Here is a 24,848-nt window from a genome sequence, read left to right as displayed (position 1 = left end):
TGCCAGAGCAGAACTCATGGGAATTTCAACATTGCACAGCACTACACTTTCCCTATATAGATCTCCCTTAAAAAAATTAAAAACCTTTTTTTGAAAAGCTGCTCTTCTTTAGTGACCAGCCACAAAGCAATGTTCTCCAGCAAAGCTGACAGCTCTGAACAAGAGAGCCGGGGACAAGAAGGGATGTGAGGTCAGGATTAAGAGCATCAGTGGCAGAGGGGGAAACATGCCTTCATCACAGGCCTTGTCAGCGACAGCAAGCAGCCATCCTGAACAGATGTACCGCCCCGCCCCGCCCTGCACCTTGCCACTGCCACAATTCGAACAAGGGAAGCACCCAGGTGAGGACACAGGGCCAGGATCTGTGTGTCATGCCTGTTCTGAGTCGCTGACAACTTCCATCCACTGTTTTCCAGTGCTGCTCACCCTTAATGCAAGTCCTCTTAAAGTCACAGTCCTAGTCACAAATTCTACTCTCCACCTCCCCCCGCCCCCGCCCCGCCCGCCACTTCTCTCTCTCTCCTCTCTCTTTGACACATCTCTATTTTTAGCTTCCCCTTCACGGCAGCATTTGGCTGCTGTTGCTGCTCTCGGCCCTCGTGCAAATGAGCTCACGCTCTGCCTCACATGCCTCAATCGCAGTACCTTCCAGGCCTGGCGCCAGTTCTGCGGCTGCAGGGGAGAGGGGGGCAGGAGGGGCAGGGAATGAGGAGACTCAAAAATCCCCCAGCTTCTGCTGGCCCTCTGCTTAGTGGTACACCTTGTGGAAGGCACTTGTGTGGCACAGTGGCTTGGTCATTGGGCTAGGACTGAGGAGACTTTGGGGGCCTCGAAGCCGGGTGGCTGGACTTGGAGCACAAGGCTAAAATTGGCTCTGCAATGCCATACCCTCCAACATTTCCCCAATGAAAATACTATTGAAGTGTTGTTGTTGTTGTTGTTGTTGTTGTTGTTGTTGTTGTTGTTGTCGTCATCATCATCATGCCCCCACCCTTCTGACTGGGTTTCCCCAGCCACTCTGAGCGGCTTCCAGCATATATGAAACCATAACAAAACATTAAACATTAAAAAGCTTCCTAGCCAGGGCTGCTTTCAAATGTCTTCTAAAAGTTGTCTAGTTACTCCTCTCCTTAACTCAGGGGTCGCGTAACTCCATACCCTCCAACATGTCTCTGATGAAAATAGGAATGTCCTAAGGAAAGTGGGACATTCCAAGATCAAATCAGGAACCAGGATGGCTTCTGTAAATCTGGGACTGTCTCTGGGAAATAAAGGAGGGTCTGCATTGTTTCTGAATGCCAGATGCTGGGAACCTCAGGAGAGAGGGGAGGGCTCTTGTGCTTGGGTCTTGCTTGGAGGTTTCCCTGTAAGCATCTGGGAGGACACTGGGAGAACAGCTGCTGGACTAGAAGAGCCATTGGCCTGATCCAGATGGTTCTTCTTATGTTCATTCATCCTGATTTGCTTGCAGAAAGGTTACATGGTGGCTAGACAGTGTATGGTATTTATTGAGCAGTAGTTCTGATTCATGACCATGAGCATTCATCTTGCAATCCTAAGAGGGAGAGAGAAGCCTGAGATTGGCCAGAGGCACCTAACTCTGCTCAGTCCTTGCCCCATCTTCCTATTGTGCTTGTAGTCCAGTCATTCAAGGGGAATATGGGCAGGAGACGGCATTGCTGTGCCCTTCAGAGCAGACAACAAGCAGAAGCTGATTGTGGGTGGGGAGATTCAAGGGACTGCATTCAGGCTGCAGTATCCCTCAGGCAGAATCCATCGCTTTGGTTGCTCCTGTACCACCTTCAAGGATTGCAAAGGAGAGTGAATATAAACAGGCGTCTCCTATCCTAGTGGTGCCAAGATGGGAAAAATCACACCTGGTGAAGTTCTCTCTTCTATGCAACCCTCAAGACAGAGGTGGCTAACTTGCGGCACTCAGCTCCCCTCCCAGCAGAGCCAGGAGCCAGGACTGATGGGAGCTGTAGTCTGAGGAAGGGCACCCGACTGAACTTAGATGGACAAAAGCTCTCTCATGGGGTCTGAATTTGGCAATCCATCATCCTTCCTGCTGGGATATGACTTACTGCTCCCAGCATCCTAAACCCATGCCTCTACTTTGCTCTCTCCTCCTGCCCTCCACAAATCCTGCCCTGCTCCTCACATATCGCACCAAGTGCCCTGATCCACAGGGTCATGTCTTCTCATCTTCTGTCCCCCGACTCTCCCCCCCCCCCGTGCCCCCGCCCAGAGATCTGCAAGGCTTGTCAGGCTCCAGCTGTTCCACACAGTGGTTTATCTAGGTCACCAATTACCCAACAGGCCCTCTTGCTGCCAGCACCACTGTCTAGAAAATCCCATCCTGCACAGATGGGACAGATCAACAGCACCCAGGTTCAGGAGCCGGTCACTGATTTTTGCTCCCAGGGACGAGGAGGGGAAGCTTGGGAGAATACAGCTCACCACCTCAAGTCCCCAAAGCAGGAACAGAAGCGCCAGCATCTACACCAGCTGTTTTCCTTGGGATTAGTCCCAGAACAACCCAAGAAAAGCTGGTATAATCTGCATCTCATCTGCTGTATTGGCACTGATCAGGGTACCAAACCAGGTTTATTTCATGGCCATAACTGCTTCTTCATAGATGTATTATGCTCACCTATGACATTTTTCATCTCCAGAGACCTCCCAGAGAAAATGGTTCTGCCCTCAAATTTGCCACATATAATGACATGATGGTTGGGAATCTACAAACAGTTCCATTCCTGGAGAAGTGCTCCAGCCAGATGGGCGGGGTAGAAATAAATTATTATTATTATTATTATTATTATTATTATTATTATTAACCTGCAAGTAAATTTGCTCACAAACAAGCACACTAATCAGCCATTTCAAGCAATGTGCTGGTGTACCTACCCATGCACAGATCGCCCCTCAAATTAAGCATTTGAGGCTGCCACTGCAGACTGTAGGTGAGAGACATTCCAGGTATATTCCATTTGCTCGTTTGTTTAAGCTGCAAGCATTTCTGCTGCACTCTTCAATCTTAAAAGAGATCCCAGAGCAGACAAACAATAAAAAAACAGCAACAAATGATCACACTAAAACTACGATACATTTCAAAACATCTAAAAGGCTTACAAATAAAATTCCCTGGACAACAGAATAAGATTTTTACAGAAGCCATTACACACCAAAAAAATTGGACAAACTCTTCCTAGCTGGCACTATTAAAAAACTTTTTACACCCACTGACTGTCAGTAAAACAGGATTTACTATCTATCACTACTCCTGTCTCTGAGAGGTGAGAGATTCCAGGGCGTCCAGGAGCTTCCCCAGAATTGGTGTTTCTTTTGGAATGAGGAACAGCAGAGACTGTGGTGTCTTTAGGATATATGGTTTATTTACACATATATCCAATCTGAGCCTACGATGGAGGGGTTTACAGCATTAAACCCCCCAAAAGGGTCTTGCTTCTCCCAGAGCTGCAGCCTTGGCTTCAAACAGAAATCAGGCATAGCTCTGTCTCCCAGCTGCCCAGTCGGCAGCCTGCTAGCTTCTACTTCAAACACACCTGAGCTCCCAGCTCTGGCCTTTGATTCTCTAACTACCAGCGAGTTGAGGGAGGGAGGTCCAATTATCTGGCACAGAGCCATTTCCTTTGTTACCTTAATGGCCCATACTTAGAGGGCCCTTACCAAGAGACTTGTCTGGCTGTTTCAGCAATTTGAATTAGATTTTAACACTTGCTATATCCAGGAATTAGAAGAGTCTCTGCATACAGCCTATCCCACCCCCACCAACTCATAACACTTGTTAATTTCTGAGCCTGACTCAGGCATAAGAGGTGATACTGTTCATCTTGCTAGCTAGGAACCTTTTGGATACCCCAGAGGCTGCATCTTTCCCTCTTTCTCCGCCTTTTCCTTATCCCTTCTACAGTACTTTCTGCTTCTGAAGAGCTCTCCATCCATTTCCATCAACTCTGATGGACCCCTGTCTCACAAAATAAGGACCTGGCATTAAACTTCCTTTCTGAAGCCCATCAGCTGACCACACCAGTCTCTGACCTTCCACTTCAAAGTCCAATCAGGTCCCCGTTCCTTGAGAAGACTTGCTCCTTTTCTTCCTCCAATTAAGGACTGGTTCTTTGGATACAATCTAGGGCTCTTTGGAAGAGCATCCCTTTGTTAATCTGCTATTTATGCAAACAAATCAGAAGCACCCAACCCAAAAGAATCCTGGCAGCTGCAGTTTGCACCCCTTGCAGAACTACAGTTCCCAGCACCCTTAACAAACTACAGTTCCCATAATTCTTTGGGAGGAGAGAATGTGCTTTAAATGTATGGCATGTACTTGGCCTGGATTCTGGTACCTTCTAAGGGTGGTAAAGCAGAGGACATTTCAGTAGGTGCAGCTTGTTATGGGTGGGAGAGAGAGAGAGAGAGAGAGAGAGAGAGAGAGAGAGAGAGAAGCTGCACTTGCTAAAATTCCATCTTATTAGAGACCCCCTTCCTTTTTTTGCATCCGGTCATCCAGTTTATAGAGACAAGAATTTACCTGCTTTGGGCCAGATCAAATTCCTCTTAAATGGAAGAGACAACCGTGTAAGTAGGAGTGTGACTTTGTTTTCAAGCAGCAAAAGCTTTTAAGGATTTTCTTAAGTATGAATGTGATTGATTGCAGCAGTGACAATGTGCTTCAGCAATGCACTTGGGGTGTATAAACACATAATTCATCTCAGATTTGATCTCTGATTGATGTATGGAGTTACAGATACATTTCTACAGATACATTCCTTGCACACTTTTGACTTTGGCATTCATTACTTTTTAGCCTATGGCCAAGACAAATAAAAAAAAAGAGAAAGGGATGGGGAATGTGCTTGGAGCAGACACAGCTGAACTGCAACAAACCAGGAGCTACAGCCAGTGACACACTGCAGAAAAGTTGGTTTGAAATTCGGATCCCTTTCCCAACAAAGGGCACATATTGCACACCAAAAGAGGAATTCTCCCAGATAGACCTCTTAGCAGGGAAGTCAGATTTAACCTTTTAAGAGTGGTGGAGGAGAGGACCAGAAATGTTACTGCCCTGGACATGCTCACTTTGAACTGCAACGGATGAGAGCACCATGGAAGCCCCTCCCTCTGCTGCTGACCTCTCTCCATCTTTTCCCAACTGACACCAACTTGGACCTTCTCATGGCTGTGACATTGCAATGCCTTAGCCAATGGCTTGTATAGTCTGTGTTTTCATCAGGTCTTGCCCTTTTGTGACCATTTTTGCAAAAGTGCCGTGTGCACAGATGTTGTTGTTAGCTCCTAAAATTCCATTTACTTAGAAAACCTGAGTTAAGAAATGGAATATAGACTTTGGGGCTCAGAATGGGATCTTGTGTAGAGAGCAGCAGGAAGTTCTTTACGGATATTTGCACACATTTTCTTTCTTTTCTTTTTTTTTAAACTGTTGTTTTTTTTATATATAAATATTTATTAAAGTTTTTAAATATAAATGCACAAATAATAAACAATCTTACTTCTATCACAGACATAATTTCATCACTTCTTTGGACTCCCTCGCGTCTCCCGCTCCCATTTACATCGTTAAAAGTTTTTTCCAAACAAATTATCAACTTGTTTACAATCTCATGTCCACGCATTCAAATATGATCTAGCACTTCTTCCAAAAAATTTTATATTTTCTTTAGTCTCACTTATCATCAAATTTCAAATCTAATTTAGTGGTGGCCAATTTTTTATAATCTAGCATCCTTCTTAACATTCAACCAAATTACAATATTTTTGTAGATACTTCTTGAATTTCTCCCAGTCTTCCTCCATCTTCTCTTCTCCCAGGTCACGGATTCTGCCAGTCATCTCGGCCAGTTGCATATAGTCCATCAGTTGCATCTGCCACTCTTCCAGTGTGGGTAGATCTTGAGTTTTCCAGTTTTTTGCGATGAGTATCCTTGCTGCCGTTGTTGCATACATAAAGAATGTTCGGTCCTTCTTTAACACCTTCTGGCCGACAATACCCAGAAGGAAGGCCTCTGGTTTCTTAGTGAAGGTATACTTAAATACCTTTTTCAGCTCATTATATATCATTTCCCAGAAGACCTTCACCTTAGGGCATGTCCACCAGAGGTGAAAGAATGTTCCTTCATTTTCTTTACATTTCCAACATTTATTATCAGACGAATGGTATATTTTGGCAAGTTTAACTGGGGTCATGTACCATCTATATATCATTTTCATTACATTTTCCTTCAAAGCATTACATGCGGTGAAGTTCAGCCCAGTGGTCCACAACCTTTCCCAGTCCTCAAACATAATGTTATGCCCAATGTCCTGTGCCCATTTTATCATAGCCGATTTAACCATTTCGTCTTGTGTATTCCATTTTAACAGCAAGTTATACATTCTAGATAATACCTTAGTCTTTGGTTCTAACAATTCAGTTTCTAACTTCGATTTCTCCACCTGGAACCCTAACTTTTTATCATTTTTAAAAACTTCTTTGATCTGAGCATAATGTAACCAGTCTCGCACCTTATCCTTCATTTTCTCTAAACTCTGCAATTTCCAATTGTCTCCATCTTTTTCTAATATTTCCCAATATTTTGGCCATTTGGCCTCCATATTGGGTCTTTTTAGGGCCTTAGCCTCCAGAGGTGAGAGCCACCTTGGAGTTTTATTTTCCAGTAAGTCTTTGTATTTTGTCCAGACATTAAACACTGCTTTCCTGACAATATGGTTCTTAAAGGCCTTATTGATCTTAACTTTATCATACCATAAGTATGCATGCCAACCAAAAGCATTGTTAAAACCTTCCAAGTCCAACACGTCAGTGTCTTCGAGAAGTAGCCAGTCTTTTAGCCAGCAAAAAGCTGCGGCTTCATAGTACAACTTTAAGTCTGGCAGGGCAAAGCCCCCTCTTTCTTTCGCATCTGTTAATATCTTAAACTTAATTCTGGGCTTTTTGCCCTGCCAGACAAATCTGGATATATCTTTCTGCCACTTCCGGAAGCACTCCGTTTTGTCCACAATCTGTAATGTTTGAAACAAAAACAACATTTTTGGCAATACATTCATCTTGATAGCAGCAATTCGGCCTAACAAAGAAAGCTTCAATTTTGTCCAACTATCCAAGTCTCTCTTAATTTCAGACCAACATTTTTCATAATTATCCTTAAATAGACTCAGGTTTTTTGCTGTTATGTTTACCCCTAGGTATTTTACTTTTTTAACCATAGTTAGTTCTGTTTCTCTCTGAAACCGTTCCGACTCTATATCTGTCAAATTTTTTCCCAACACTTTAGTTTTCTGTTTATTTAATTTAAATCCTGCCACCCGACCAAAATCCTGTATCAGTTGTAATACTCTTTTCGTACTAGATTCTGGCTCCTGCAGAGTCAAAACTAGGTCATCTGCGAAAGCTTTCAATTTGTATTGTTTCGCTCCGACCTGAATCCCTTCCACCAACCGGTCCCCTCTGATCAAGTTCAAGAGCACCTCCAGAACCGAAATAAATAACAAAGGGGAAATCGGGCAGCCTTGTCGTGTTCCTTTTTCAATTTTGAACTCTTCTGTAACCACATTGTTAACTATTAGTTTAGCCTTTTGTTCTGAATATATTGCGTCAATCCCATTCTCAAACCCCCGTCCCACTCCCATTTCATTCAAATTTCCCTTCATAAATTTCCAAGAAATATTGTCAAAGGCCTTCTCCGCGTCTATAAAAATTAACACTGCTTTTGTATTTATATCTGTTTGCAAAAGTTCCAAAACGTCAATAATGTTCCTAGTATTTGCAAACATATGTCTGCCTGGGAGAAAGCCTGCCTGGTCTTTATGAATTACTTCATTAAGAACTCTTTTAAATCTACTTGCCAAAATGTCTGCAAATATTTTGTAATCCACATTCAGAAGGGAGATGGGACGATAGTTTTTAAGTTGTGTCTTTTCAGCTTCAGATTTTGGTATCAATGTGATAAAAGCTTCCTTCCACGATTCCGGCGCCTTCTTCCCTTCCATAATTTCATTACAGACCTCCATCAATGGTTGGATCAAATAGTCTTTTAATGTCTTATAATACTTGGAGGTCAGGCCGTCTGGCCCTGGAGATTTGCCCAATTGCATGTTCTGGATAGCTTGTTCAATCTCTTGCTGTGTTATTTTGTTGTTCAGGATTAATCTGTTTTTTTGTGACAACTTTGTTAGTCCATTTCTTTCCAAAAATTGTTTAATCTCAACCTCATCTTGCGGCCCTTGAGTGTATAATTTTTTAAAGTATCTCTGGAAGCACTTTCTAATTTCTATGGGGTTCTGGATATTTCTTCCTTCAATTTCTAGGTTTGTAACTGTATTTAGTTTCTGTCTCTTCTTCAACTGCCAGGCTAGCAGTTTCCCACATTTATTTGCCGATTCAAAAGTTTTTTGTTTCATTAATTTAATCTTCCATTCTATTTCTTGGTTTATCAATTTGGAATATTGAGCTTGATATAGTTTAATTTCTCTCAGAATCGGCTGTGACTTCGGATTTGATCTTAATTTCTTCTCCAATTCTTTGATTTTCTGCAAAATCTTATCTTTCCTTTCATTTTGTGTTCTTTTCTTTACAGTGATTTGCACACATTTTCTTACTCTGATTTATTCTGTTCTAAAATAGTGATGATTGGAGAAGAGTTGAGAAATAGTTATGTGAAAAAGTCGAGGTGGGGCAAGAGACAGGGAAGGGGAGAGCTGCAAGGAGCAGCACAGGGCACGGGCTGCTTACGTCCTGACCACAGCTAAATTCCTACTTGTGATTTCCAGACCAGATGTTGCTCACATTGTCCACTACAGTACTGAGGACTAGAAACGTACTCTTAAAAAGAGACAGAGGGTGTGTTCACATTATTCCTTTAGAGCACAGTGAAGTTGTTGCGGTGGGTTTTTTTTGTTTTTTTGTCATTTCACTGCTCTCCCCACACCCAGCTGTTCACATTCTTGTGCTTCATTTGCTTCTGTTTGTGTGCACTCCAGGGGGCACTGGCTACCTTTACTCTGTGAAGAGGGGTTCACACCTGGTCTAGAGATGAGCTAAAGGTAAAGGTAAAGGGACCCCTGACCATTAGGTCCAGCCGTGGCCGACTCTGGGGTTGCGGTGCTCATCTCGCTTTACTGGCCGAGGGAGCCGGCGTACAGCTTCTGGGTCATGTGGCCAGCATGACTAAGCCGCTTCTGGTGAACCAGAACAGCTCATGGAAATGCCGTTTACCTTCCCGCTGGAGCGGTACCTATTTATCTACCTGCATTTTGACGTGCTTTCGAGCTGCTAGGTTGGCAGGAGCAGGGACAGAGCAACGGGAGCTCACCCCGTTGCAGGGATTAGAACCACCGACCTTCTGATCGGCAAGTCCTAGGCTCTGTGGTTTAACCCACAGCGCCACCCGTGTCCCTCGAGATGATGATCTAGAAATGGCTTAATGTCTCCAGAAGCACATGGGGGCAGCATTCCATGGAGCAAGCTGAAAAGCTGGCGTGGACAGAAGGCTTGCCATGGTGCTACTTTGAATTCCTCCACCAGCACTGGAAACACAGGGAGTTCACAGTCAACAGGAAGCAGAACACAGCCAGAGACAGGAGGCTAGATTGGAACTCAGAATACATGCCTGCTCTGAGAAACCCCACTTTCATATCTGTCTAACCCAGTGTTTCCCACTGTGGGCAATACCACCCCCGGGGGGGGGGGGCTGGAATGACCTAGGGAGTGGTAGTAGCCTTGGGTGCAAATGGAGGACATTGAATAAGGGGGCAGTGGAAGCATACAGTAAGAAGAGAGGAGAAGAAAATTTTGAAAAACAGTTTGTACATGTTTCATCTGTTGTGTAATGACACTTGCTGACAAGTCAGGCACCATTGCAGGACAGCAACAGTGCCTCCCCTGGATCTGGCAGTCAGGCTAGAGACAAGGGCTTCTCCCTTTCCAGCTTCTTCTTCTTCTTCTTCTTTTTTAAATAATATTTATTAAGATTTTGGAAATTACAAAAAGAAAGAAGAAAGGTTAAACATAGAAAAACAGAAACAAAAACAAAAACACTACATAAAACATTAAATTAGCAAAACAAAACAAAAACAATTAAAAACACTTCCAATCTTTTCAATCTTAACTTTCATACCCTTGTTTCATTGACTTCCTCAACGCCTCCCTTTTTGTGTTCCACTTCAATTAACTATTTCAGCAAGTCCTTTCCATCTTCATCTATTTTCTGTCTTATAGTTAATTTTAACATATTGTAACCTAGTTTTTTCCCCTTTTAATACATTAACCATCTATCTATACCTAGTTCCTTCTAACATTTCTGCCAAAGCCATATAACTTTATTCCACCTTTTTTCTAAAGCTCCTTAATTTTACAGTATTTCTGTAAATAATCTTTATATTTTTTCCAATCTTCCTCCACCGACTCTTCTCCCTGGTCTCGGATTCTGCCAGTCATTTCCACCAGTTCCATATAGTCCATCAACTTCATCTGCCATTCTTCCCGGGTGGGTAAATCTTGTGTCTTCCAGTACCTCGCGATGAGTATTCTTGCTGCTGTTGTCGCATACATAAAGAAAATTCTATCCTTCTTTGGCACCAATTGGCCGACCATGCCCAGGAGAAAGGCCTCTGGTTTCTTCAGGAAGGTATATTCAAATACCTTTTTCATTTCATTATAAATCATCTCCCAGAATGTCTTAATCCTTGGGCATGTCCACCAAAGGTGAAAGAATGTACCTTCAGTCTCATTACATTTCCAACATTTATTTTCAGGCAAGTGATAAATCTTTGCAAGCTTGACTGGTGTTATGTACCACCTGTAAATCATTTTCATTAAATTCTCTCTTAGGGCATTACATGCCATGAATTTCATACCTGTGGTCCATAACTGTTCCCAGTCAGCCATCATAATGTTATGTCCAACATCTTGTGCCCATTTTATCATAGCAGATTTCACCGTTTCATCCTGAGTATTCCATTTCAACAGCAAGTTATACATTCTTGACAGATTCTTAATTTTAGGGTCTAACAATTCTGTTTCCAATTTTGATTTTTCCACCTGGAAGCCAACTTTTTTATCCAAATTATATGCCTCCATTATTTGATAATAATGGAGCCAATCTCACACTTTATTTTTTAATTTTTCAAAGCTTTGCAGTTTTATTCTGTCTCCAACTTGTTCCAAAATTTCCCAATATTTTGGCCAGTTGGCCTCCATACTGAGTTTTTTCTGTGCCTTCGCTTCCATTGATGACAACCATCTTGGGGTTTTATTTTCTAACAAATCCTTATATCTTATCCAAACATTAAACAGTGCTTTTCTGACAATATGGTTTTTAAACGCTTTATGTGCTTTGACCTTATCATACCACAAATATGCATGCCAACCAAATACATTGTTGAACCCTTCCAAATCCAATATGTCAGTGTTTTCAAGAAGCAGCCATTCCTTCAGCCAACAAAATGCGACTGATTCATAATAAAGTTTGAGGTCTGGCAGGGCAAATCCACCTCTTTCTTTAGCATCAGTTAGTATCTTAAATTTTATTCAAGGCTTCTTGCCCTGCCAGACAAATCTAGAAATATCTCTCTGCCACTTCTTGAAACAGTCCATCTTGTCCAAAATCTGCAAAGTTTGAAACAAAAACAGCATCCTTGGCAATACATTCATTTTTATCACAGCAATTCGGCCTAGCAATGATAGCTTCAAATTTGACCATATTTCTAAGTCTTTTTTCACCTCAGTCCCAACATTTTTCATAGTTGTCTTTAAACAAATTAACATTCTTAGCAGTCATGTTAACCCCTAAATATTTCACTTTCTTAACCAATGTTAGTCCTGTCTCTTCCTGGAACTTCTCTATCTCATTCATAGTTAAATTTTTCTCTAGAACCTTAGTTTTTGTCTTGTTCAACTTAAAGCCTGCTACCTGACCAAATTCTTGAATCAATTCCAGTACCCTTTTGGTACTAGATTCTGGCTCCTGCAAAGTCAATACTAAATCATCGGCAAATGCTTTCAATTTGTACTGTTTAGCTCCCACTTGTATGCCTTTAACCAATTGGTCCTTTCTGATCATATTTAACAAAACCTCCAGGACCGATATAAAAAGCAATGGAGAGATTGGGCAACCCTGTCGTGTTCCTTTCTCAATCTTAAACTCTTCTGTCACTACATTATTCACAATTAATTTTGCCTTTTGCTCTGAGTAAATTGCACCTATACCATTTTCAAAACCTTGGCCTACCCCCATCCCCTGTAAATTCTTCTTCATAAAACTCCAAGAGATGTTGTTGAAGGCCTTCTCTGCGTCCACAAAAATCAAAACTGCCTTAGTATTAATATTCACTTGTAATTTTTCTAAAATATTAATTATATTTCTCGTATTATCAGACAAATGTCTGCCCGGGAGAAACCCGCTTGGTCTTTATGAATTTCTTCTATTAACACCTTTTTTAATCTTTTAGCCAAAATATCTGCAAAAATTTTGTAATCCACATTAAGCAACGATATGGGGCGGTAGTTCTTAAGCTGTGTCTTTTCAGTCTCTGTTTTCGGTATAAGTGTAATATGTGTCAGGGAACTGCCATCAGAGAGAGAGGCGGAGGCAAGGCTCCAAAACGATGCAGGAGAGGGGACCAGCAGGGGGGGAGGAATTCAGCGTAACACCAGTAGAGAAGAGAAGGAGATAGAGGAGTTGGAGACAGAGCTCCAAGACCCTTCACCAGAGACTAGTGGAGAGAGCGCTGACACGCCTCTGCCTTCCCCTTACTTGCGCAGACGAGTCCCGCGCAGGGAAAGTAGGAGGAGACTTGGCGTCAAACAGCTCTTATGCTGGAAGAGGTTCAAGAAACGCCCACTGACGGATTCTGCAAGCGACTGATCAGCCACGGAGTGTGGGCTGTCAGCCAAGGCATGGTGAACCAAGCAATCTGACTGAACTTGCAGGCAACTTACGCACAAGTAACCCCTTACAACCATTACAGCCATCCGTCAGACCCTGAAGTTACTTGTGCACAGGCCGGGAACCATGAGCCAGACTGGAGGTGCCGGTGCAGCGGAGCAAGCTGCGAGTGTGCAGGACTTGGTGAAGAGGAACCGGGACCTGGAACAGCATGTAGCTCTGCTGATGGCGCGGCTGGATGAAAGGCGAACTCAGGATGCGCAGGTTAGACCCACCCCAGTGGCAAATAAAGTGCCAGGACTGGTACACAAGTTTTGGGGGGAAGTCCCAGGACTATAACGCGTTCCGAACGGAAATAGAGTACGCTTTGGAACTGCAGCATGATGACTTTGCTGACGATGCAGAGAGGGTGGCATATATCGTGGGGCACCTTCAGGATGGGACGCGCAAATGGGTCAGGCCCCTAATGACCACGCGGAATGCTGCCATGAGGGACGTACGGAAGTTTCTCCAAGGTATGGACACAATGTATTCAAGCCAAATTGGGCAGAGTGTGACCCAACGGGAGCTGATGAGGTGCAAGCAGGGGGACCTATCCGTTAGAGACTATTGGTCCCGTTTTGCAATGCTGATACACCGGCTAGAATGGGACCTGGATGACCCGCCTATACGGATGCTGTTTGAGGAGGGGCTGTCCCCAACCGTGAAGGACGAGCTCTCCCGCGCACCCCGCCCACAATCTATGGATGAATTGACCAAAGCTGCGCTTGCGATAGGAGCTCGGCAGGAAGCGCGCGCTTTGGAAAGGCGGGAAGGGAGAGGAGAGCGTTGCCCTGACTACCGCATTCCTGAGATGCCAAGGCAGCCTTCCGGGCCCGATGAGCCAATGGAAATCGATGGAGCGCGCGCGCGTGAGGTTTCAAGCGCCAACCAAGGATGGAGAAGGCTTTGAGGAAAGGGAAGGACTGCTGTACTACAAGGGAGCAATGTATGTGCCCGGGGAGGCCTTGCGGGAAAGGGTGCTCAAACAGCTTCATGACAACCCAACAGCGGGGCACTTTGGGCAACACAAAACTATGTTACTGGTTACTAGGCAGTTATGGCGGCCAAGGGTGAGGGAAGATGTATGAGAGTATGTACGGGGGGCTGCCAACGGGCTAAGGGGGAGAGGGCTGCCCCGGCAGGGTTGCTGGAACCCTTGCCCACACCGGGAAGACCCTGGGAGGTGGTGTCTATAGATTTTATGACAGATTTGCCCAAGTCCAGAGGGAAAACAGCAGTCATGGTAGTAGTAGATCTGCTAACCAAAATGTGCCATTTTATAGCTTGCTCGCATGCAGTAACGGCAGAGGAAACGGCCAGGTTGTTTGTGGATCACATCTTCAGGGTTATCTCAGACCGAGGGAAACAATTTACCTCGAGGTTCTGGAGGAGGCTCATGAACTTATTGCAGGTGGAGGTGGGATTCTCGACGGCGAGACACCCGGAGACCAACAGGCAAGCAGAGAGAGCGAACAGTATTTTGCAGCAATACCTACACTGCTACGTCGAGAGACAGAACGATTGGGTAGAGAAGCTAGCACTGGCTGAGTTTGCGTATAACAATGCTGAGCATGTGTCCACGGGGATGAGCCCGTTCATGGCTAATTATGGGTGTCACCCCAGGGCCTTTCCCGGGAGGGGGGAGGAAGGGTGGAGCGTACCCGCAGCAGAACAGTTTGTGGAAGAAATGGAGGCTCTGCACCAGCAGCTTAAAATGAACCTGGAAAGGGCCAAGGAAGTGTACAAGAGGCAAGCAAACAAACGTCGCCGGGAAGGAGAGACTATAAGGGTGGGAGACCGGGTGTGGTTATCCACCCAAGGGCTACCCTTTAAGGGAGGGTGCAAGAAACTGCGGCCAAAACAGCTGGGACCCTTTGAGGTAACACACCAAGTGAACCCGATGGCATTCAGGCTCAAGTTGCCAGACAGCATGAAAATCCACCTGGTGTTTCATAGGTCGCTGCTCTCACTGTACGGGGGGGGGAGGTTCCGGGGGGAAGGAGGAGAAGGCCTCACACACCCACAAGTGGAGGAGAGGGAACACCGCAACCAGGTGATGGAGATCATAGATTCGCGATGGCGGGGGCGGCAGGTGGAGTACCTGGTAGCTTGGGAAGGAGAACCCGAGTCAGAAAACACGTGGGTTCCCGCGGGGGAGGTAGATGATGGATATCTGGTGGAAGAGTTCCACAGCAGGTATCCGAGGAAGCCCAAACCAATAGAGAGATTCTGGGAGGAGCAATTTGGGACCACTGATGAGGAAGAGGAGGATTTTGTGGGTTTTCCTACTTCCGAAGAGGAAGAGGGAGAAGCGTCAGGGGAGGAGGAATCAGACGGGGAAGCCCGTCCCGCGCGGAGAAACCGGAGCGGGTGGGAAGTGGGGTTTGAGTCCTCGGAGGACGACAGCAGCTCCTTCCGGGGGTTTCCTGCATCGTCGGCTGAAGAGGGAGACAAGGTTACGTCACCGGATCGGGCCGGGGGTGGAGGGGGTCCTGGGAGGGAGGTGGATGTCAGGGAACTGACATCAGAGAGAGAGGCGGAGGCAAGGCTCCAAAACGATGCAGGAGAGGGGACCAGCAGGGGGGAAGGAATTCAGCGTAACACCAGTAGAGAAGAGAAGGAGATAGAGGAGTTGGAAACAGGGCTCCAAGACCCTTCACCAGAGACTAGTGGAGAGAGCGCTGACACGCCTCTGCCTTCCCCTTACTTGCGCAGACGAGTCCCGCGCAGGGAAAGTAGGAGGAGACTTGGCGTCAAACAGCTCTTATGCTGGAAGAGGTTCAAGAAACGCCCACTGACGGATTCTGCAAAGCGACTGATCGGCCACGGAGTGTGGGCTGTCAGCCAAGGCATGGTGAACCAAGCAATCTGACTGAACTTGCAGGCAACTTACGCACAAGTAACCCCTTACAACCATTACAATAAGCTTCCTTCCACGACACTGGTGCCCTTTTCCCCTCCAATATTTCGTTACAGACTTCCTTCAGTGGTTGTATTAACCATTCTTTCAGAGACCTGTAGTACCTTGAAGTCAATCCATCCAGTCCTGGAGATTTACCTAATTGCATATCCTGGATGGCCCCTTCCACTTCCTGATCTGTTATTTTATAGTTCAACATTAACTGGTTTCCCTGAGAGATTTTATGTAATCCATTTATTTTCAAAAATCGATCAATATCCATTTCCTTCTCCTTTTCCTGTGTATAAAGTTGTTTAAAATACCTCTGGAAACACTTCCTAATCTCCACTGGGTTCTGGATATTCTTTCCTTCCACTTCCAAATTCGTAATAGTATTAAGTTTTTGTCTTTTTTTCATTTGCCAAGCCAGCAATTTCCCACATTTATTTGCCGATTCAAATGTCTTTTGTCTCATCTGTTTGATCTTCCATTCTATTTCCTGGTTCGTCAATTTCATGTATTGTACTTGATATAACTTTATCTCTTTCAGGATCTCCTGTGATTTTGGTTTTACTCTCAACTTCTTCTCACCTTCCTTTATTTTTTCCAAAATTTTGTCCTTTTTTTCATTTTGGGTTCTCTTCTTAATTGCATTCTGTTGTATCAGGAATCCTCTCATGACCGCCTTGCTTGCATCCCAGATTACTCTTTTTTCCACTGTTGTGCTCATATTTGTCTCGAAATAGTCTCTCAAGGTTTTTTGGGCCTTCTTGATCACTTCTTCACTCCTAAACAATGTATCATTCATCCTCCATCTGAAGGAACCAATTGGCGTCAATCTCATTTCCATCTTCACTGCATTATGATCAGAGCAAGTCTTGGGGCAAATCTCCACTTTACTGGTCTTCGGAGCCAATCCTCTAGTTACCCAAATCTGGTCCATTTTTGTCCATGTCATTTTGGCCTCAAAGTTCCCTCTCTTCCCAGAGGGTTCTTCATTCTCCAAATATCAGCTAAGTCCATATTTTCAGTCATATCAAAAAAAGTTTTTGGTAGTCTACCATCTTTAGTGACTACCTGTCTCTGGGCCTTATCCATGTTTGTAGACACCACTCCATTCATATCTCCCATCAAAATCATATTATAGTCCATATAATCCAACAGAATCTCATGTAATTTCTTTAAAAATTCCGATTTTCCTTCATTTGGTGCGTAGATGCCTACTATCAAGAATTTCTCTCCTTGTGCAAGTCTTCTTCGTATTTATCCAAAAACTTTACCTTATCCTCTACCGATCTTATTTTTATTTTCCTTCCTTTGAAACTGAAGGATAAACCTTGGGGAAACTCCCACCTAAATTTGATTTCGTTCTTTCTCAGCAGGACAACCAACTCTCCATAGTCAGGCCTAAGATCCAGAAGATATTTTGGGACGTCTTTAAAAATTTCCACTCTTGACTGTTGAACTTCCAAGTTCTTCCGATAGTGCCAACCCAAAATTTTATCTCTCTCTTCTTTAGTTCGGAGGGTAATCAAACAATCTCGTATTCTATTTTTCTCTTTTTTCCCTCCTCTTCCAAGTCTGAAAGCCCTCACAATTTTAAATTCCTCTTGATCCAAATCCACGTCCCAAAAATCAGCAAATTCCTGCATAAGAAAGTCTATCAAACTTTCCTTCTCCAATTCAGGCAAAGCCCTGATCCTCAAGTTCGTCTGTTTTTCTTTAAGTTCAATCATAGAAAGGGTCAATTTGTGGTCGTCAAATTGCCTCTGCAGGTCTGGAACTCTTTCACTCTCTAATTGTGTTTTCACTCTCTAATTGTGTTACTTTGCATTCCACAGCAGCAGCTTTTTCCCTAGCTTCCTCCACTGTCTGCCGTATCAAAGTAGACTCCTGTACCAATTTCTGAATAGCCTCTGTATTGGTATTCACTTTTTGTCCCAACTTATTTATACTTTCTGTATTTAAATTTATACTTTCTCTGTTTAAGTCAATTTTAGTAGTTGCCGTGTCAACTTTCTGGTTAAGTTGATCCAAAGAGTCACTTATCTTGCTTAGTGCCACCGCTAAAGTGTCTTCTGTTGACATTCCTTTGAATTTAGAATGTACTGGCACAGCAGCTGCAGAGGAAGAGGGACCTGATGTTGAGGCTCTCCTTGGCTGCTGCAAAGTCTTCCCAGACCTTAATGTTTTTTCAGAAGTTGGCTGATCTATTTTTTCCTTTCCATCTGCCATAACACTTAAAGATTCAAGGTCAGTCTCACAGTCACTCAGTTTATCTTGCAGTGGAAATTCCCTAGCCCAGCTCTTATAACAATAGCAGCTTCCTCTAGGGGGAAGCAGTTTCTATTTGTGTTAGTCTGTAATTTCCAAATATCCAAATGCAGTTCAAATAAATAGACTTAGTTTCAATTTTCAACTTTTAGTCCTTTATAACACAGACGGAAACAGTCGCAAGAAAGTAATTCAATGTATCTCTTCTTATTTATCTAGCTGTCAACAAACGTTCCAAAGCACCTCAATAGGAGCCCGTTCCCAGGGTCAGAGCGGTAGTGCTTTTAACTCTCTTCCCACTCTCTCCTGCAGGCAAATTCAGTCCGAAACTCCCCCCCCCCCTCTTCTCCTGCATCTGAGGGGGGTTCAATAATGATATTTTTTCCCGGTGAAAATTTAGCCCTTTACAAGTAGGCTTTCCAAGGCTTCAGCTTACAGCTTCCTTGCTTCAGTCTATTTACAAAAGGGGGAAGGCGGACTTCCTGTGTTGAACCTCCCCCGTTTTCGTTGTCAAATTAAAGCTTTTTGAAAATCCAATTCTCCTACTTCATTCTACTCATGGGTAGTTGCTTTAATGTCCGATTAACCACAGGAAAAGGTCAGCGCTCTCCGGTAATGGCTATGCGGCTTCGCTCTGTGGAAAAAGCAGTCGATTCAAAGCACCGCGCCGCTCACCCCACGTTGCTCCGGATCCCCGAAATCGGGTTTCCCCGCGAGCAGGGGAGGAGCAAAACGTGCCAGCCGAATCCCCACGTTCACAGGCTTCAGTGCCTGCGATTTTTAACAGGTCTCCGCCTTCGCCGTGGCAGCCAGACCCAAATTCCCACGGGGCAAATTCCTCTTGGTCAGAGGAATTCCGCCATTACCGATGGCGCTAAACCCGGAAGTCCTCCCTTTCCAGCTTCACCCAGGCCTGGAAAGTGGGAAGTGTTGTAGAGCATAGGTAGCAATATAAACACATAAAAGATCACAAATTTGTCACTGCATCTTTCTGTTTGCTTGCTTAAAGAAGGTAGATTTCCGGGGGGGGGGGGAGTAATTTTTTTCTGTAAAGGGGGTGGTAGGCCAAATAAGTTTGGAAACCTCTGGTCCAACTCATTCTCTCTTTTGCCTTCCAGAGATGAGCTTGCTCCATGGACTGCCCTAGAGCTCACATCTGACAGATCAAGATTTTCTCCCCAGCCTTGCCAAGGGTGCCTGTCTGGGGAGGACACAATGCCCTCCTTCCCGCTCCGCGCTCTGCTGGTGCTGCTCCTGCCAGGATTGCTGCCTGCCACTCTCACCTGCCCGCCACAGTGTGTCTGTGAGACTCGCCCATGGTTCACGCCACAGTCAGTCTACCACGAGGCCCGTACAGTGGACTGCAATGACCTGCTGCTGACCCAAGTGCCAGGGAATCTCTCTTCAGACACCCAGGTTCTCTTGCTGCAGAGCAACAAGATATCCAGGGTCAGCGGGGAGCTGCAGCACTTGCTCAACCTGACCGAGCTGGACCTCTCGCAGAACCACTTCTCCAGAATCAGCGATACTGGGTTAGCTAACCTCTCGCGCCTCATTACGCTTTACTTGGAGGAGAACCAGGTGGAGGAGCTACCTGACCACTGTTTGCATGACCTCACGTCACTTGAGGAACTTTACATAAACCACAACCGCATCTCTTCCATCGAGCCGTTGGCCTTTGCTGGTTTGAGGAGCCTACTTCGGCTGCATCTCAATGCCAATCATCTCCGTGCCATTAACCACCACTGGTTCCTCCCTCTCCCCAATTTGGAGATCCTGATGATTGGAGAGAACCCCATCTCGCAGCTAGAAGGGGGCAGCTTCCAGCCACTGGGACGGCTTCACAGCCTCGTCTTGGCTGGGATGGAGCTAAGTGAAGTACCCGCTGATGCTTTCCGAGGGCTGGATTACCTGGAAAGTTTGTCCTTCTACGACAACCATCTTCCACATGTTCCCACCAAGGCACTGAAGGGCCTTCCTCTCCTGAAGTTCCTGGATCTCAACAAGAACCCCATCGCAGAAGTTCGGACAGGGGACTTCAAGGACATGCTGCACTTGGAGGAGCTGAGCCTCAACAGCATGGAGGATCTGACCGGCATCCACAAAGACGCTTTTGAGAATCTCCCAGAGTTGGCAAAGCTTGAGCTGTGCAACAACCCACGTCTCTCCTACTTGCATCCTGGAGCCTTCCGGGAGGTGCCAGCTCTTCGCACCCTTCTGGCCAGCAATGCGGCCCTCAGCCTCTTCCCTCTAGGCCTGATAGGGGCCTTGCCAGCTTTGGCAGAGCTCAGTCTCTATGGAAACCCACTACGCTGTGATTGCCCAGAAGCCTGGCAGCCGTTGGCCATGGGACATGTCCGGTTAATTGAGTCCCAAACCACGCTCTGCACCCTGCCCTTGGAAGCCGCTGGGCAACAGCTCCAAGAAGAGCTGAAAGGTGTCATGGGAGGATCATGCCTGCCAGAAATCTCCTCCAAGGCTCTCTCCGAGAGGCTGGAGGTATCGGCCGGCTCAACAACAGCTCTGGATTGCCCAGCCAGCTCGGAGCCACCACCGCAGTTCCAATGGATAACGCCATCGGGGGGGAAAGTGACCACAGGGTCAGGGAGGCTCCATCTGAGGGTAGGGGGAACTCTAGAGATCAGTGCCACCAACCCGGCAGACTCAGGAGTCTACACTTGTGTGGCGTGGAATGGGCTGGGCTCTACCAGCCGCAGTGTGGTCCTTGCTGTGACAGAAGACAGACCCATTGCCCCCATCCAGCTGCTTGTTCTTGCTAAGAAGGTTCAGTCACATTTTGTGGTGGTGGAGTGGACGACATCCTTTGCGGAGGGGAGGAAGAGTGAGAGGAGTGATGAGTCCTCCACAGTCCACCCACCTCCTCCACTGCTGCCATGGTCGTCAGCTACCATGCGAATCCATAATCCCCACCTGAGCTACACAGCACGAGTCCCTGTGGGCATCAAGGAGTTCAACCTCACGCACCTACAGCCAGCCACCCGCTATGAGATTTGCCTTACTGTTGTGTCCTCTGTTCCCAGGTCCTCAGCAGCTGCTGGTTACGCGGATGTCCCCCCATCCTTGGTGGCCTCCACCAGCTCTTTGGAAGCTGCCTTAGCAACCCCACGTGCTTCCACAACTTCTCTGGATTCCTGGGCAACCCAAGAAGAGTCTTCCGCCTCTTCTGTGGGTCATCTGACAACCACAGTTTCTTTGGCAGTTTCCAAGGGCTCCTCGGCGCCCCCAACAAGCCCCTTGCCAACCTCTGCCATGACTCCGCCTCTTCTGCAGCTGCCCCGCACCCAGCGCTCCTGCCTCAATGTCACCACCAAGGAGGCCTCGCTCGCAGTGGAACTGATGGGAGGCTGGGCTGGAGGAGCAGCCTTGGCTGCCGTCACCGGCTCCTTGCTGGCTGCCCTGAGCGCAGTGCTGCTGCTTCTCTGCGCCTCACGGCGACTCAAGGAGAAAGGCTGCCGTCATTCGCTCAAGAAGTACATGCAGCATGCGGCGGCCATCCCGCTCAACGAGGTCTACCCGCCCCTCATCAGCTTGTGGGATGCGGAGGGGGACCCGCCCCTGCCCATGGCACCGCTGGCGCAACTGGCTCTGCCCATGTCAGCTCTACCCCCTCCTCCAGCCACAGGAGGGGGGCACCCTCTCCTGCTGCCCCCTCCACCAGGCCAGATTGACACGTCCAAGACCTACCTGTGGCAACAGCCGTGAAGGAAACAGGTGGCAGGTGGGCACACACACTTCTGCCTCCTGCTCCTGGTGGGAGAACTCCCTTCCCCATGGATTTTAGGGTATGGGGTTTCCCAATCCATGCCCTTTCCTCCCACTTTTCTTCCTTGTGCACCCACCTTTGCATACACCGCCTCTAGAGAGCACCAGGAAGCTGGATGTTTATTCTTTAGTCAAGGTCTCCCTGTGTAGTCGTAGCCAAATAAGGAGGGGAGCGTGACAGGTGGATGACAGAGCAACTGGGACAGTGTAGCCCCTGGGGGGCAAGGGGGGAGAGATGAGTTTTTGAATAAAGCTGTGGCATTAGAGAACACAGAGAGTGTTTGGGTGTGTTGGTTGGAAAGGAAGCCAACACAGAACACCCTGTGCAAGCTGTGAAATCTATCCATCTTACCCAAAGTAAAAAATAAGTTGCTTTTAGAAACTAAGGTTGAGATGCTTCCCTCTTGTGGGCATTTGGGGATTAACAGGCCAGTTTCTCCTCCTGGGCTGGACTGCAGCTTCAGTTTCAGACGGGAGAGAGGAGGGGAGAGAGACCTGTCCAGATCAAGGCATCCGTGGCCTTTAGAGACCCTAAGCACTGGGGGAGGGGTATGGTGCCCCCAAATTCATGATGAAAAATAAAAACAATACTAATCCCCTAAAATATATTTTTGTTTTTCAAAATGACACAAAACTTACACATATGCCAAAATGCACAAGCATATAGGTCCCGTGCAACCTCATTATTGTGATCTCCTGTAGCAGAACACCCCCTGGTTTAGGTGGGTGTTAGGAAGAGAGCAGGAAAACGGGGGGAGGGTGCCTAGGAGAGTGTAAGGAAGCCTAACAAAGTTCTGAGTTTTCACATGTTTTTTAAAAAATATCAAATGTCATTTTATTTTTTAAAAATCTCATTTGCATGTGTGGAGAGGGGGAGTTTGGTACCCCTGCTTTTCTGATGCCCTAAACACATGCTTAGCCTGCCTGTTGGATAATCCAACATTGCGTTAACAGCAATCCCATGCTTTGGCCTGTATGTCCTCTGTTCTGATCTCAGGCATACAAGGACAGATGGTGCTTACCTAAGTGGCAAAAAAAAAGGCACTTTGCTCAAAGGGCATTATTTCTCATGTCCCAGGACTATGAGCCATGGCATTAAAAATGGGTTTTGCGGTTTGAGCCCTGAATCTTGTGAGCTTTCTCCATGCTCTTTTCCACTGGCTAGCTTCTGGCTAGCCTCAGCCAAACCCCATAGACTCTCTTTGTCGGAAGGTGATGAGTCAGCCAGACCTGACCATCTTTTACCATTGAGAGTTGGCTGAGCTTCCTCAGAAGACAGCTGACAGTTGCTGAGTGCTAATCCTGTGGCCCCATCATCATCATTTCCCCAATCATTTCAAGTTCTTTGAAATTCCTTGACCAATTGAAGATGATTCTCACACCAAATCCAGGTTACAGAAAAGGTTGGAATCGTAGAATGGTAGAGTTGGAAGGGGCCATGTGACTCATCTAGTCCAACCCCTGCAATGCAGGAATCTTTCGCCCAACGTGGGGCTCAAACACACGATCCTGAGATTAAAAGTCTCATGCTCCACTCACAAAACATTATGGCAGAAGCAGGAGAAACGGGAATGGCCACCCCAGGGGTTCACATTATGCATAATTTCAGAGGGGAACATGCATTTTCTGCTGCAACAGTGTGGCCATGCTGTCTCAGTACACACCCTTCTGCTCTTCAGGAACACCAGAATGCAGAGTGCTGTAATATGGCCATTGATAGGACATTGCGCTTGTAGCACTGAAGCCTCTGTTTGGCTCAGCTAGTCCACTGACACACAACATCACAATCCTGACAGCAATGCTGACATGGTTTGCAGGCCAAACCCTGCGAAGTAATGGGAAATTGTCACTTCAAATGCAAATAAAAATATATTGTACAGGAAGAACCTTGGAGGGCAGGCTGAGTGCTAGAAAAGTATAGGGCAGGGAGCCAAGGGGCAAGACGGCTAAGGAAAGGGTCAAATGCAAGCAATGGAATAAGAACGAATAACCTGGGGAAAGGATAGGCTGAGGACAAGAGCTGAGGCAAGGAAAGGGACTAATGAGAGAGGGGCTTCAGATGATGAAATCTCTAAATTCTTAAGATCAGCTTGCCTTTGGGGGGTGGGGGGGTAGAAGGATACAGAAGGTACCAAGGCGTAGGGCTGCCATACATCCGGATTTCCCCAGACATTACCAGAATTTCAAAGGCAGAACTGACATCCATGTGGGAATGTTAAGGAAAAGGAAAGGATATATTGAATAAGTATTATCCTTCCTTCACTCACACCAGTGAAGGAGTGAGTGATGTAGCAGAGCAGATTCCCCTTAATATAGCAGGGGAATATAGTAGGAAGCTGGTCTGCAGATTTGTTTGAATGTCTGTAGTTGAGTAATCCAATTTGGCTTGTCCAGATGGATTATTCCTGGTGTCCCCTTTGATCCCTCTTAAAAGAATAAAGACACAAGAGTCTTTCCTTAAAAGTAACAAGAAGTTTACTCACATTTCAGTTCACGATTTGATCCCTGAAAGGCAGGCTTTACTTAGTAGTTACATAACAAACTGAGTTCATTTTACATGGAGATTGAGCTCATGTGTTGCTGGCTAAGAACCAGCAGACAGCAAAATTACATTAAGAGAACAAAATGGCAGCAAGAGATCAGCACGAGAGAGAGATCAAGAAAGAGAAAATGGCTGCATGACTCGGCTCCTTTATGGAGTCAGCCAGGGCCACACCCATCTCCCAGGTCACATGCAGGGGAGGATGCTCCAGACCAGCAGAACAGGAAGTTACACTGACTGGAGTAGCAGCCCACTACCTGTGCCCACTCTGGGGAAATAAAGAATGTTGTACAGTACTTGACTGTTCCAATGGATTACATCCCACAATCGAGGCAGCACTTTCCCTGATTTTATGCAAGTCAAGTGAAAAATCGTGGTCTTT

The 24,848-nt window shown here is 46.0% G+C and overlaps 1 pseudogene across 3 annotated transcripts in view; it reads left to right on the top strand.

Annotated features, from left to right (window-relative positions):
* LOC309331997 (leucine-rich repeat neuronal protein 1 pseudogene) overlaps nt 1-24,848 on the top strand; it is a 45,008-nt pseudogene extending 20,160 nt beyond the window's left edge. Inside the window, exons 2-4 of one of the 3 annotated variants that reach the window (XR_014161624.1) lie at nt 4,535-4,602; nt 9,022-9,084; nt 19,260-24,848. The product of XR_014161624.1 is annotated as a leucine-rich repeat neuronal protein 1 pseudogene (transcript). The remainder of the gene's footprint in view (nt 1-4,534; nt 4,603-9,021; nt 9,085-19,259) is intronic. The other 2 variants (XR_014161623.1, XR_014161622.1) reach the window with 2 other exon arrangements.

This window comes from Podarcis erhardii (assembly GCF_964252035.2).
Source record: "Podarcis erhardii genome assembly, chromosome: 17".
NCBI lineage: Eukaryota > Metazoa > Chordata > Lepidosauria > Squamata > Lacertidae > Podarcis > Podarcis erhardii.
Note: the sequence above shows the minus strand (reverse complement) of the source record. Positions and strands in the feature narration are given on the sequence as shown.